The sequence below is a fragment of the Microcebus murinus genome, chromosome 1 (genome assembly GCF_040939455.1).
Source record: "Microcebus murinus isolate Inina chromosome 1, M.murinus_Inina_mat1.0, whole genome shotgun sequence".
In the NCBI taxonomy this organism is placed as follows: Eukaryota; Metazoa; Chordata; class Mammalia; order Primates; family Cheirogaleidae; genus Microcebus; species Microcebus murinus.
Window position 1 is genome coordinate 140515963 of NC_134104.1, and position 11943 is coordinate 140527905.

Consider the following 11943-nt stretch of genomic DNA (forward strand, 5'->3'; position numbering starts at 1 on the left):
TTATTTTTTTGAGACAGAGTCTAGAGTGGGTGCCGTGGCGTCAGCCTAGCTCACAGCAACCTCAATCTCCTGGGCTCAAGCAATCCTCCTGCCTCAGCCTCCCAAGTAGCTGGGACTACAGGCATGCGCCACCATGCCTGGCTAATTTTTTCTCTATATATTAGTTGACCAATTAATTTCTTTCTATTTATGGTAGAGACGAGGTCTTGCTCTTGCTCAGGCTGGTGTCGAACTCTTGATCTCGAGCAATCTGCCCGCCTCGGCCTCCCAGAGTGCTAGGATTACAGGCATGAGCCACCGCGCCCGGCCTAAGACTTATTTTTTAGAGTAGTTTTAGGTTCATAGCAAAATTTGAGAGGAAGATACAGAGACTTCTACCCCTGCCTCCACATACATGCAGCCTGCCCGCTATCCCAGTCTCACACTGGACTGGTACATTTGTAAAACTGATGAACCTACATCGACACATCGTTATCATCCAGAGGCCATAGTTAACACTGGGGTTCATTCCTGGTGTTTCCATTCTAGGGGTTTGGACAAATGTGTAATGACGTGCATTACCATAGTGTATCATACAGAGTAGTTTCACTGCCCTAAAAATCCTCTGTGCCTTGCCTATTCATTCCTCCCTCCTCCCAAGCCCTGGCAGCCACTGCTCTTTTAACTATCTTCACAGTTTTCCTTTTTCCAGAATGACATATAGTTGGAATCATACAAGGTTCAGCCTTTCCAGATTGGTTTCTTTCACTGAGTAACATGCATTTAAGGTTCCTCTGTGTCGTGTTGTTTCATAGCTTGTTAGCACCTTTCTTTTTAGTACTGGATGATATTCCATAGTCTGAATGTACCGCATTTCATTTATCCACTCATCTACCAAAGGATATGTTGGTTGCTTCTTAGTTTAGGCAATTTTGAATAAAGCTGCTATAAACACTCGCATGCAGCATTTCGTGCCAACATAAATTTTCAACTCCTTTTGGGTAAATTTCAAGGAGCACGATTGCTGGATCATACAGTAAAAATATATATAGTTTTGTGAGAAACTGCCAAAGTGTCTTCCAAAATGGTAGTACCATTTTGTGTTTTCATCAGCAATGACTGAGAGTTCCTGTGGTCCACATCCTTGCCAGCATTTGGCGTTGGCACTGTTTTGGATCTTGGCCATTCTAATACAGGTCTAGTAGTATCTCATTATTGTTTTAATTTGCAATTCCCTGATGACACATGATGTGAACCCTCTTTTCAGGTACTTTTTTGCCATCTGTGTATACTCTTTGGTGAGGTGCTTGTTCAGATCTTTTGCCCATTTTTTAATGAGGTTGAGTTTTAAGAGATCTTTGTATATTTTGGATAACACCTCTTTACCAGATATGTTTTTTTCTTTCTTTTTTTAAAGTTTTTATTTATTTATTTATTTATTTATTTATTTATTTTGGCATATTATGGGGGTACAGATTTTAAGGTTTCAATAAATGCCCTTTCCTCCCTCCCCCCACAAATCTGAGTTTCTATTTTTTTTTGTTTTTTTTTTGTTTTTTTCTTTTATGCCATAAAAGTGAGAAATGATAATCTGAGTTTCTAGCATGACCATCCCCCAGATGGTGCACATCTCACTCATTATGTATGTATATACCCGCCCCTCCCCCTCCCACCTGCCCAATACCCTATTACTGTAGTACCTATGTGTCCACTTAGGTGCTGCTCAGTTAATACCAGTTTGCTGGTGAGTATATGTGGTGCTTGTTTTTCCATTCTTGGGATACTTCACTTAGTAGTATGGGTTCCAGCTCTAACCAGGAAAATATAAGATGTGCTACAGATACATTTTTTTGTCACTATTTTCCCTCAGTCTGTGATTTGTCTTCTTATTCTCTTGACTATTTTACACAGAGCAGAAATGTTTAATTTTAATGCAGTCCAGCTTTTCAATTCATTTCTTTGGTGGATTGTGACTTTCTTGTTGTATCTAAAAAGTCAACACGAACCCATGTTCATCTAGATTTTTTTCTCCTATGTTTCTTATTTATTTATTTTAGATACGGGGTCTCACTCTTGCTCAGGCTGGTCTCGAACTCCTGAGCTCAAGTGATCCCCCTGCCTTAGCCTCCCAGAGTGCTGGGATCACAGGTCTGAGCCACCGAGCCTGGCCTGATTATATTACTTTATAGCACATGACCCATGAGAGGTCCTAGTATGCAGTTGAGGATGTGGAGTAGCAGCCAACTCTGGAGGCAATGAAAGCACCAAACAGAAACTCTTAGAGAAGCTGAAAGGAGCTAAAGCATTTTTAAAATATTACATTGTACGACTCTTAGCGGTGGATAAAAAAAAAAAAAAAAATACGACTCTTAGCGGTGGATAAAAAAAAAAATAAATAAATAAAATATTACATTGGTGCCGGGCATGGTGGTGCATGCCTGTAGTCCCAGCTACTCGGGAGGCTGAGGCAGGAGGATCAGTTGAGCCCAGGAGTTTGAGGTTGCTGTGAGCTAGGCTGACACCACGGCACTCTAGCCCAGGTAACAGAGTAAGACTCTGTCTCAAAATATATATATATATATTAGATTGGTGAGTTGAAATATTATAAACTCTAATGTGGTTATTCTGTTATTTGTAAAGCTTAATTGATTCACAGATTTTGCTAATGAATAAGTGATATAAGTTACACTTAAAGTGGAATATGTATTTGTTTCACTCTCATAATTCTAAAATCAGTTTTTTTTTTTTTTTTTTTTTTTTTTGAGACAGAGTCTCGCTTTCTTGCCTAGGCTAGAGTGAGTGCCGTGGCGTCAGCCTAGCTCACAGCAACCTCAAACTCCTGGGCTCAAGCGATCCTGCTGCCTCAGCCTCCTGAGTAGCTGGGACTACAGGCACGAGCCACCATGCCCGGCTGATTTTTATATTATATATATTAGTTGGCCAATTAATTTCTTTCTATTTTTATGGTAGAGACGGGGTCTCGCTCAGGCTGGTTTTGAACTCCTGACCTTGAGCAATCCGCCCGCCTCGGCCTCCCAGAGTGCTAGGATTACAGGCGTGAGCCACCGCGCCCGGCCTAAAATCAGTTTTATAGTTTAAAATATATTGTTGGCCAAGTATAGTGGCTGGGCGAGGTGACTCATGCCTGTAGTCCTACCACACTGGAAGGCCAAGATGGCAGGATTTCTTGAGGCCGGAATTCAAGACCAGCCTGAGCAAGAGCAAGACCCTGAGCAAGAGTGAGACCCATCTCTACAAAAAATAGAAAAATTAGCCGGGCATGGTGGTGCATGCCTGTAGTCCCAGCTACTCGGGAGGCTGAGGCAGGAGGATTGCTTGAGCCCAGGAGTTTGAGGCTGCAGTGAGCTGTGATGATGCCACTGCACTCTGGGAGGCCAAGGCAGGAGGATCGCTCAAGGTCAGGAGTTCTCAAACCAGCCTGAGCAAGAGTGAGACCCCATCTCTACTCAAAACAAAAGCAAAAAAAAACCAACAAAGTTTAAATATTTTCTGAAAAGAGAAAAAGTCCATATTTCCTACATGACATTCTAAAAGTACCCTTGAAATATATGAAAATGTTTTATGACAAAGATACATTGTATTGTATATTAGGTATCTCTTCTTTTCTTGGAACGTTCTCAAATATCATGGCATGAGAGAGCCACAGTGGCAATGCGAATATAAGGTAAATGCCCAGCCTTTTGTATTTCATCTCTCTCTCCACGCTGACACCTGGCACTTAGGGAGGCTTAGCACCCCCAGCCCTTAACCCCACGGTGCTGATATGTAAGCGGTGTGGGACCGAGTGTTGATGTGGGAGGGTCGGGGAAATGGCAGGGCTGGAGGAGGCTTGCGGGAGAGGGAGGAGGGGAGGAAAAGGCTATCTCTTCCCAGGCATGCGAGAGACAGTGTCTGACATCTGAGGACACTGAGGAGGGCATGACACTAAGGGGCTGGCCCAGGTAGCTCACAGCAACCTCAAACTCCTGGGCTCAAGCGATCCTCCTGCCCTAGCCTCCTGGGTAGCTGGGACTACAGGCATCGCCACCATGCCCAGCTAATTTTCTCTCTATATTTTTATTTTTATTTTTTATTTTTTGAGACAGAGTCTCGCTTTGTTGTCCAGGCTAGAGTGAGTGCCGTGGCATCAGCCTAGCTCACAGCAACCTCAATCTCCTGGGCTCAAGCAATCCTTCTGCCCCAGCCTCCTGAGTAGCTGGGACTACAGGCATTGCCACCATGCCCGGCTAATTTTTTTTCTATATATATTAGTTGGCCAATTAATTTCTTTCTATTTATAGTAGAGATGGGGTCTCACTCTTGCTCAGGCTGGTTTTGAACTTGAGCAATCCACCCACCTGGGCCTCCCAAAGTGCTAGGATTATAGACGTGAGCCACCGCGCCTGGCCTCTTCCATCACTTCTAAACAGGCTCGTTTTTCCTTTGTTCAAAGCGCTGAGTTCTCATCATGGTGCATCATTTTCTGACAGGTTCTCCTCCCTCTCTTTTTACCCTAGACCAAAAAGAGATGGTTGCAACGGGTTATGGTGCATCTCCACAGTCTGTTGGCCAGTCGCTGTGGCCACCTGCTGTCTCCACAGGTCCCACTCAGGGATTCTCAGAGCTGTAGGAAAAAGATCTCTTTCCAACTTCCTGAAAGTCCCCTTCCTGATGGGGATTCCTCATGTCACCCTCTTCAGGGCTATGGTAGCTATTTCTCTGTGGTAAAAATTCCTGTGATATTCTCTTTCCCCTACTATCCTTTCATATATAAGATGGCAGTATAAAATTGTTTATATTTTAATAAATGTGCAAACCTGTGTTTGTATTAATATAATTAGTGTTTCTAATTGTGTTTAACAGAGAAAAGTTAGAATCTTGGATTCAGGAGAACCAGAAAATCTAAAGAGGGAATTGGTTACAGCAGAGACAGGGTTTGGTGGTTTGCATGAGTATTGGGTAGGTGGTGGTGGGTGGGTGGTGCAGAGAATATAAAGAATTGTAACCTTGGGTGACGGAACATTTTGGTATTAGCAAGTATGGAGGAAACAGCTCTCCTTTGGGCTTTAATTTGTTAATCCACTAATAAAACCAGATTAATATAATCTACTTATATTTTTATGTCAGTTTACCATGAGGCTAAAAAAATAAAAAGCTAATTTCCTCATGGAGCTTCAGTCTAGGGCGTCGGACATTATTTGGAGCTTTTAAAAACAATAATAAAAGAAGGTAGTCAATCTGTCTCTGGAACCATCACTGAAGTCCATTCCTGGATATTTTTTTCTGTTTCTATTGTTCTATCCCTGCACCAATACCACCAATACCACTTAGGTTGGGTTGTTGTTATTGTTGTTTAGTTGAAGGAGTTATTATTTTTATTTTAGCATATTATGGGGGTACAAATGTTTAGGGTACATTATTGCCTTTGCCCCACCTGGTCAGAGCTTCAAGCATGCCCATCCCCCAGACTGTGAGCAGTACACCCATTAGGTACGAATATACTCATCCCCACCTCCCCCACCAGCTGCCCAACACCCGATGAATGTTACTATTATACGTGCACATAAGTGTTGATCAATTAATTCCAATTTGATGGCGAGTACATGTGGTGCTTGTTTTTCCATTCTTGTGATACTTCTGCACAGCCAAGGAAAACTATCATGAGAGAAGTCATACTTCACTTAGTAGAATGGGCTCCAGCTTGATCCAGGATAATACAAGAGGTGCTAGATCATCATTGTTTTTTGTGGTTGAGTAGAACTCCATGGAACACATATACCACATTTTATTAATTCACGCATGTATTGATGGGTACTCGGGTTGTTTCCACATCTTTGCATTTGTGAATTGTGCTTCTATAAACATTCTAGTGTAGATGTCTTTTTTGTAGAGTGTCTTTTTTTCCTTTGGATAGATGTCCAGTAATGGGATTGCTGGATCAAATGGTAGTTCTGCTGTTAACTCTTTGAGATATCTCCATATTACTTTCCATAAAGGTTGTACTAGTTTGCAGTCCCACCAGCAGTGTTTGGGTGTTCCTATCTCTCTGCATCCATGCCAACATTTATTGGTTTGGGACTTTTTGATAAAAGCCATTCTCACTGGAGTTAAGTGATAGCTCATTGTGGTTTTGATTTGCATTTTGCTGATAATTAGAGATGTTGAACATTTTTCATATGTTTGTTGGCCATTAATCTGTCTTCTTTTGAAAAGTTTCTGTTCATGTCCTTTGCCCACTTTTAATGGGGTTGTCTGATTTTTTCTTGCTGATTTTCCTGAGTTCTAAATAGATTCTAGTTATCAAGCCTTTATCTGATGTGTAGCATGTGAATATTTTCTCCCATTCTGTAGGTTGTCTGTTTGCTCTCCTGATAGTTTCCTTGGCTGTGCAGAAGCTTTTTAATTTGATCAGGTCACATTTATTTATTTTTGTTGTTGCTGTGATTGCTTTTGGGGTCTTCTTCATAAATTCTTTCCCTAGGCCAATGTCTATAAATATAGAGTTTTTCCAACATTTTCTTCTAGAATTCTTATCGTTTCCTGCCTTAGGTTTAAGTCTGTTGTCCATCGTGTGTTGATTTTTGTGAGAGGTGTGGATCCTGTTTCAGTATTCTACATGTGGCCATCCAATTTTCTCCGCACCATTTATTGAATAAGGATCCATGAGCTAATCCATTAGCATGGTATAGTTTTCCACCTGTTTATGTCCTCTGTTATTTCCTTCTTCAGTATTTCATAATTCTTCCTGTTGAGATCTTTCACCTCCTTAGTTAAATATATTCCTAGGTATTTTATTTTCGTTGTTGCTATTGTGAAGGGCATTGAGTCTTTGATTTGGTTCTCAGTATGACTGTTGTTGGTGTATAGGAATGCTACTAACTTGTGTACATTGATTTGGTAACCTGAGAATTTGCCACATTTGTTTATCAATTCCAGTAGTCTCATGGCAGAATCTTTGGGGTTTCTAGATTTAAGATCATATTGTCAGCAAAGAGCAATAGTTTGAGCTCTTCTGCCCCCATTTGGATGTCCTTGATTTCCTTTTTTTTTTTTTTTTTTTTTTTGAGACAGAGTCTCACTTTGTTGCCCAGGCTAGAGTGAGTGCCATGGCGTCAGCCTGGCTCACAGCAACCTCAATCTCCGGGGCTCAGCGATCCTACTGCCTCAGCCTCCCGAGTAGCTGGGACTACAGGCATGCGCCACCATGCCCGGCTAATTTTTTGTATATATATTTTTAGTTGGTCAATTAATTTATTTCTATTTTTGGTAGAGACGGGGTCTCGCTCAGGCTGGTTTCGAACTCCTGACCTTGAGCAATCCGCCCGCCTCGGCCTCCCAAAGTGCTAGGATTACAGGCGTGAGCCACCGCGCCCGGCCCCTTTTCTTGTCTTATTGCTCTGGCTAGCACTTCCAGGACTATGTTGAATAGAAGTGGTGATAGAGGGCAACCTTGTCTGGTTCCACTTCTAAGCGGGAATGCTTTCAATTTTTCCCATTCAGTATGATGGTGGGTATGGGGTTGTCATATATGGCTTTAATCATTTTTAGGTAAGTCCTATCTATGCCTATTATGTGAAGTGTTCTTATCAGACAAGGCTGCTGAATTTTGTCAAATGCTTTTTCTGTATCTATTGAGAAGATCATAGGATCTTCGTTTGTACTTCTATTTATGTGGTGAATTACATTTATAGATTTGCGTATATGTTGAACCATCCTTGCATCTCTTGGATGAAGCCCAATTGATCATGATGGATTACTTTTTTGATAAGCACCTGAACTCGGTTTGCTAGGATTTTATTAAGAATTTTTGCATCTATATTCATAAGGGATAGTGGTCTGTAGTTTTTTTTGTTGAGTCCTTTCCTAGTTTTGGTATGATGATATTGGCTTCATAGAATGTGTTGGGGAGGATTCCTTCCTTCTCGATGTTGTGGAGTAATTTCTGCAAGATAGGCACCAGTTCTTTGTAGGTCTGGTAAAATGTGGGTGTGAAACCATCTGGCCTGGGACTTTTTTTAAGGAAGGTTTTATATTGCTGCTTCAATTTTGGTACTTGATATTGGTCTGTTCAGGAATTCTGTTTCTTCCTTATTGAGCCTAGGGAGGTTGTGTGTTTCTAAGAATTTGTCCATTCCCTCCATGTTTTCAAGTTTATATGCATAGAGATTTTTATTATATTCATAGATGATATTTTGTATTTCTGTGGTATCAGTTGTAATTTCTCCTTTTTCATTCTTTTTTTTTTTTTTTTTTTTTTTTGAGACAGAGTCTCACTTTTGTTGCCCAGGCTAGAGTGAGTGCCGTGGCGTAGCTCACAGCAACCTCAAACTCCTGGGCTCAAGTGATCCTCCTGCCTCAGCCTCCCAAGTAGCTGGGACTACAGGCACGCACCACCATGCCCGGCTAATTTTTTTGTATATATACTTTTAGTTGGTCAATTAATTTCTTTCTATTTTTAGTAGAGACGGGGTCTCGCTCAGGCTGGTTTCGAACTCCCGACCTCGAGCAATCCACCCGCCTCCCTTTTTCATTCTTAATTGAGCTTATTAGAGTCCTTTCTTTTCTGCTTCTGGTTAATGTAGCAAAAGGCATGTCAATTTTGTTTATTTTTTCAAAGAACCAACTTTTGTTTTGTTAATCTTCCATATGCATATTTTATATATTTTTTATTTTATTTTATTTTTTTTTTGAGACAGAGTTTTGCTTCGTTGTCCAGGCTAGAGTGAGTGCCATGGCGTCAGCCTAGCTCACAGCAACCTCAAACTCCTGGGCTCGAGCGATCCTTCTGCCTCAGCCTCCCGAGTAGCTGGGACTACAGGCATGAGCCACCATGCCCGGCTAATTTTTTTTTTTATATATATATCAGTTGGCCAATTAATTTCTATTTATAGTAGAGAAGGGGTCTCACTCTTGCTCAGGCTGGTTTTGAACTCCTGACCTTGAGCAATCCGCCCGCCTCGGCCTCCCAAGAGCTAGGATTACAGGCGTGAGCCACCGCGCCCGGCCTGCATATTTTATATATTAACCCCTTGTGTGATAATATGATTTGCAAATATTTTCTCCCACTCTCTTGGTTTTCTCTTCACTCTGTTGATAGTGTCCTTTGATGCCCAGAAATTTTAAATTTTAATGTAGTCTAATTAATCTATTTTTACTTTTATTATCTGTATATTTGGTACAAGAAATCCCTGCCAAATTCATTGTCATGAAGCTTTTCCCCTATGTTTTCTTCTAATAATTTTATAGTTTTAGCTTTTATATTTAGATCCTTGACCCATTTTGAGTTTATTTTTGTATGTGGTATAAGGTGAGGGTCCAATGTTATTCTTTTGCATGTGAATATCCAGTTTTTCCAATACCATTTATTGAAAGACTGTCCTTTCCCTATTAAATGATCTTGGTACCCTTCTCAAAAATAATTTGACCATAACCCACAGAAAATATAGTAGGTGACACCATTACTATACAGTGAGAATGGGGACAAAGTAAAAGTAATGCAGGAAAAAAAAATTACTTTGACAATATAGGCTGGGCACGGCACGGTGGCTCGCAGTCTGTGAGGCTGAGGTGGGTGGATTCCTCGAGGTCAGGAGTTTGAAACTAGTCTGAGCAAGAGTGAGACCCCATCTCTACTATAAATAGAAAGAAATTAATTGGCCAACCAAAAATATATAGAAAAAAATGAGCCGGGCTTGGTGGCGCATGCCTGTAGTCTCAGCTACATGGGAGGCTGAGGCAGGAGGATCACTTGAGCCCAGGAGTCTGAGGTTGCTGTGAGCTAGGCTGATGCCACAGCACTCACTCTAGCTTGGGCAACAAAGCGAGACTCTGTCTCAAAAAAAAAAAAAAAAAGAAAAAAAACAAACCAAACAAAAACCAAATAAAACAAACAAAAAAAGAATATATGTGAGGGTTTACTTCTGGGCTCTCTATTCCATTCCATAGAATAGATTCCACATATAAGTGCAGTATTTGTCTTTTTGTGCCTGGTTGATTTCACTTAACATAATAACCCCCAGGTTCATCTAGGTCATCACAAGTGATGGGTTGGTTTTCTTATTCAATGCTTTTTCTGCGGCATATGGCTTTTCTTTCTTATTCTGTAAATGTGGTGACTTACATTTATATATTCTCTAATATTAAACAAACTTGGCATTTCTACAATGAACTAACTTGGTCATTATGTCTTTTTTCAACTATAGTAAATTTGGTTTGTTAACATGTTGTGTAAGATATTTGCATCAATAAATCATGAGTGAAATTGAGCAATTCTTCCCCATGCTTTCTGTCTGACTTGGTTATCAGGGTTATACTACATTAACTTCCTCAAATGAGTTTAGAGTATTTTCTTTTTGTATTCCTGTGGAAAAGAAGATTTGTGAGATTAGAATTACATAATAGTCCTTCTTATCTGTAGTTTCCTTTTCTGTGGTTTCAGTTGCCCAGCGACAACCTTAGTCTGAAAATATTACACTGAAAATTCCAGAAATAAACAATTCATACGTTTTAAATAGCATGCCATTCTGAGTGGCATGATGAAATGTCTAGCTATCCTGCAAGGGATATGAATCACTCCTTTGTCCACCTGTTTACACTATCTACCCATTAGTCACTGTATTATCAGATGAAAAAACATGGTACTAAATATAGGGTTCGGTACTATCCACGGTTTCAGGCATTCACTGAGGGTCTTGGAACATATCCCCTAAGGATAAAAGGGAACTAATGGATGCACCTTGGTAGAATTTGTCTGTAAAACCATCTTTTGCTAGTTTGTTTTTGTGCAAAGCATTTAAACCATTGATTAAAATTTTTAAATGGTAACGTTAGGTTTTATACTTCTTTTTGAGCCAATTTTGGCAAAATATATTTTTCTAGGAATTTATCCATTTTATTTTGTTTTTAAAATTCATTGTGATAAAGTTGCCCACAAAATTCCTTATTATTTTTTAGTCTCTATCAGGGGTGGCGAACCTGTGGCCCTCTAGATCCCCAAGTGCCGCCCCTCAACCGAATCCAAACTTCACAGAACAAATCCCTTTATTAAAATGATTATTTTTCGTTTCCTTCTTTACCTATCTTTCTAGAGGTTTGTCAATTTCATTAATTTTCAAATACTTTCATGGGCTTATTTTACTTTCAATTTCTGTTTAATTTCTACCCTTATGTTTAATGTTTTCTTCCTTATGCCCCCTTTGGGTTTATGCTACTGTTCCTTTTTTCTACTGTTTCCTTTTCTCTTTCTAAATTTATTTTTAATTTTTTTTATTTGGAATTTTTCTAGCCACCTACTGATTCTTTTTTCTAGTTGAACACTTAATATTAATTTTTAGTCTTTCTTCTCTTCTAATATAAACATTTAAGGTCTGGATTATTTTCTAAGGGCCAAGTTAGCTGTCCACCACAACACTGATAAATGATATTTTATTATCATTCACTTATAAGTGTCTTGTATTATAATGTCTTCTTTGACATCCAGGTCACTGAAAACGTGTTGTCTGATTTCCAAATGTATAAGGAGTTTTAATTATCTTTGAAAAAAACTGTAATTTTATTGTTTGCAATCTCCTGTTTCCTTATTTTTTTTTTTCTTTTTTTTTTTTACCATGTCAAAGTAATTGGTCCTAATCTCCTGTTTCCTTACCGAAGTTTTATCTGTGTAGTTAGACCTCCCCTGTACTATAGTTGTGTGTTGTTTTTGTTTTTAACACTATCTTGACCCAGTTTTGAGGCCCTGGCTGGAGGCCAGTCAGTTCCCCTTTTAAGCAGCTAAGTCCACACCCTAATCACTTCCTTTTTACTCTGGGGCCACTATGCATTAGCCCGAGTAGCCCTGGGGCCAGGTACCAGACACTAGGGACAGCCCCTCCGATCTGAACACACAAAATTATTCAACTTGGCCAGTGGACAGAAAGCCCTTGACACTTAGCTAACCTCATGAGCTTGCCATACATAATCTGTCCC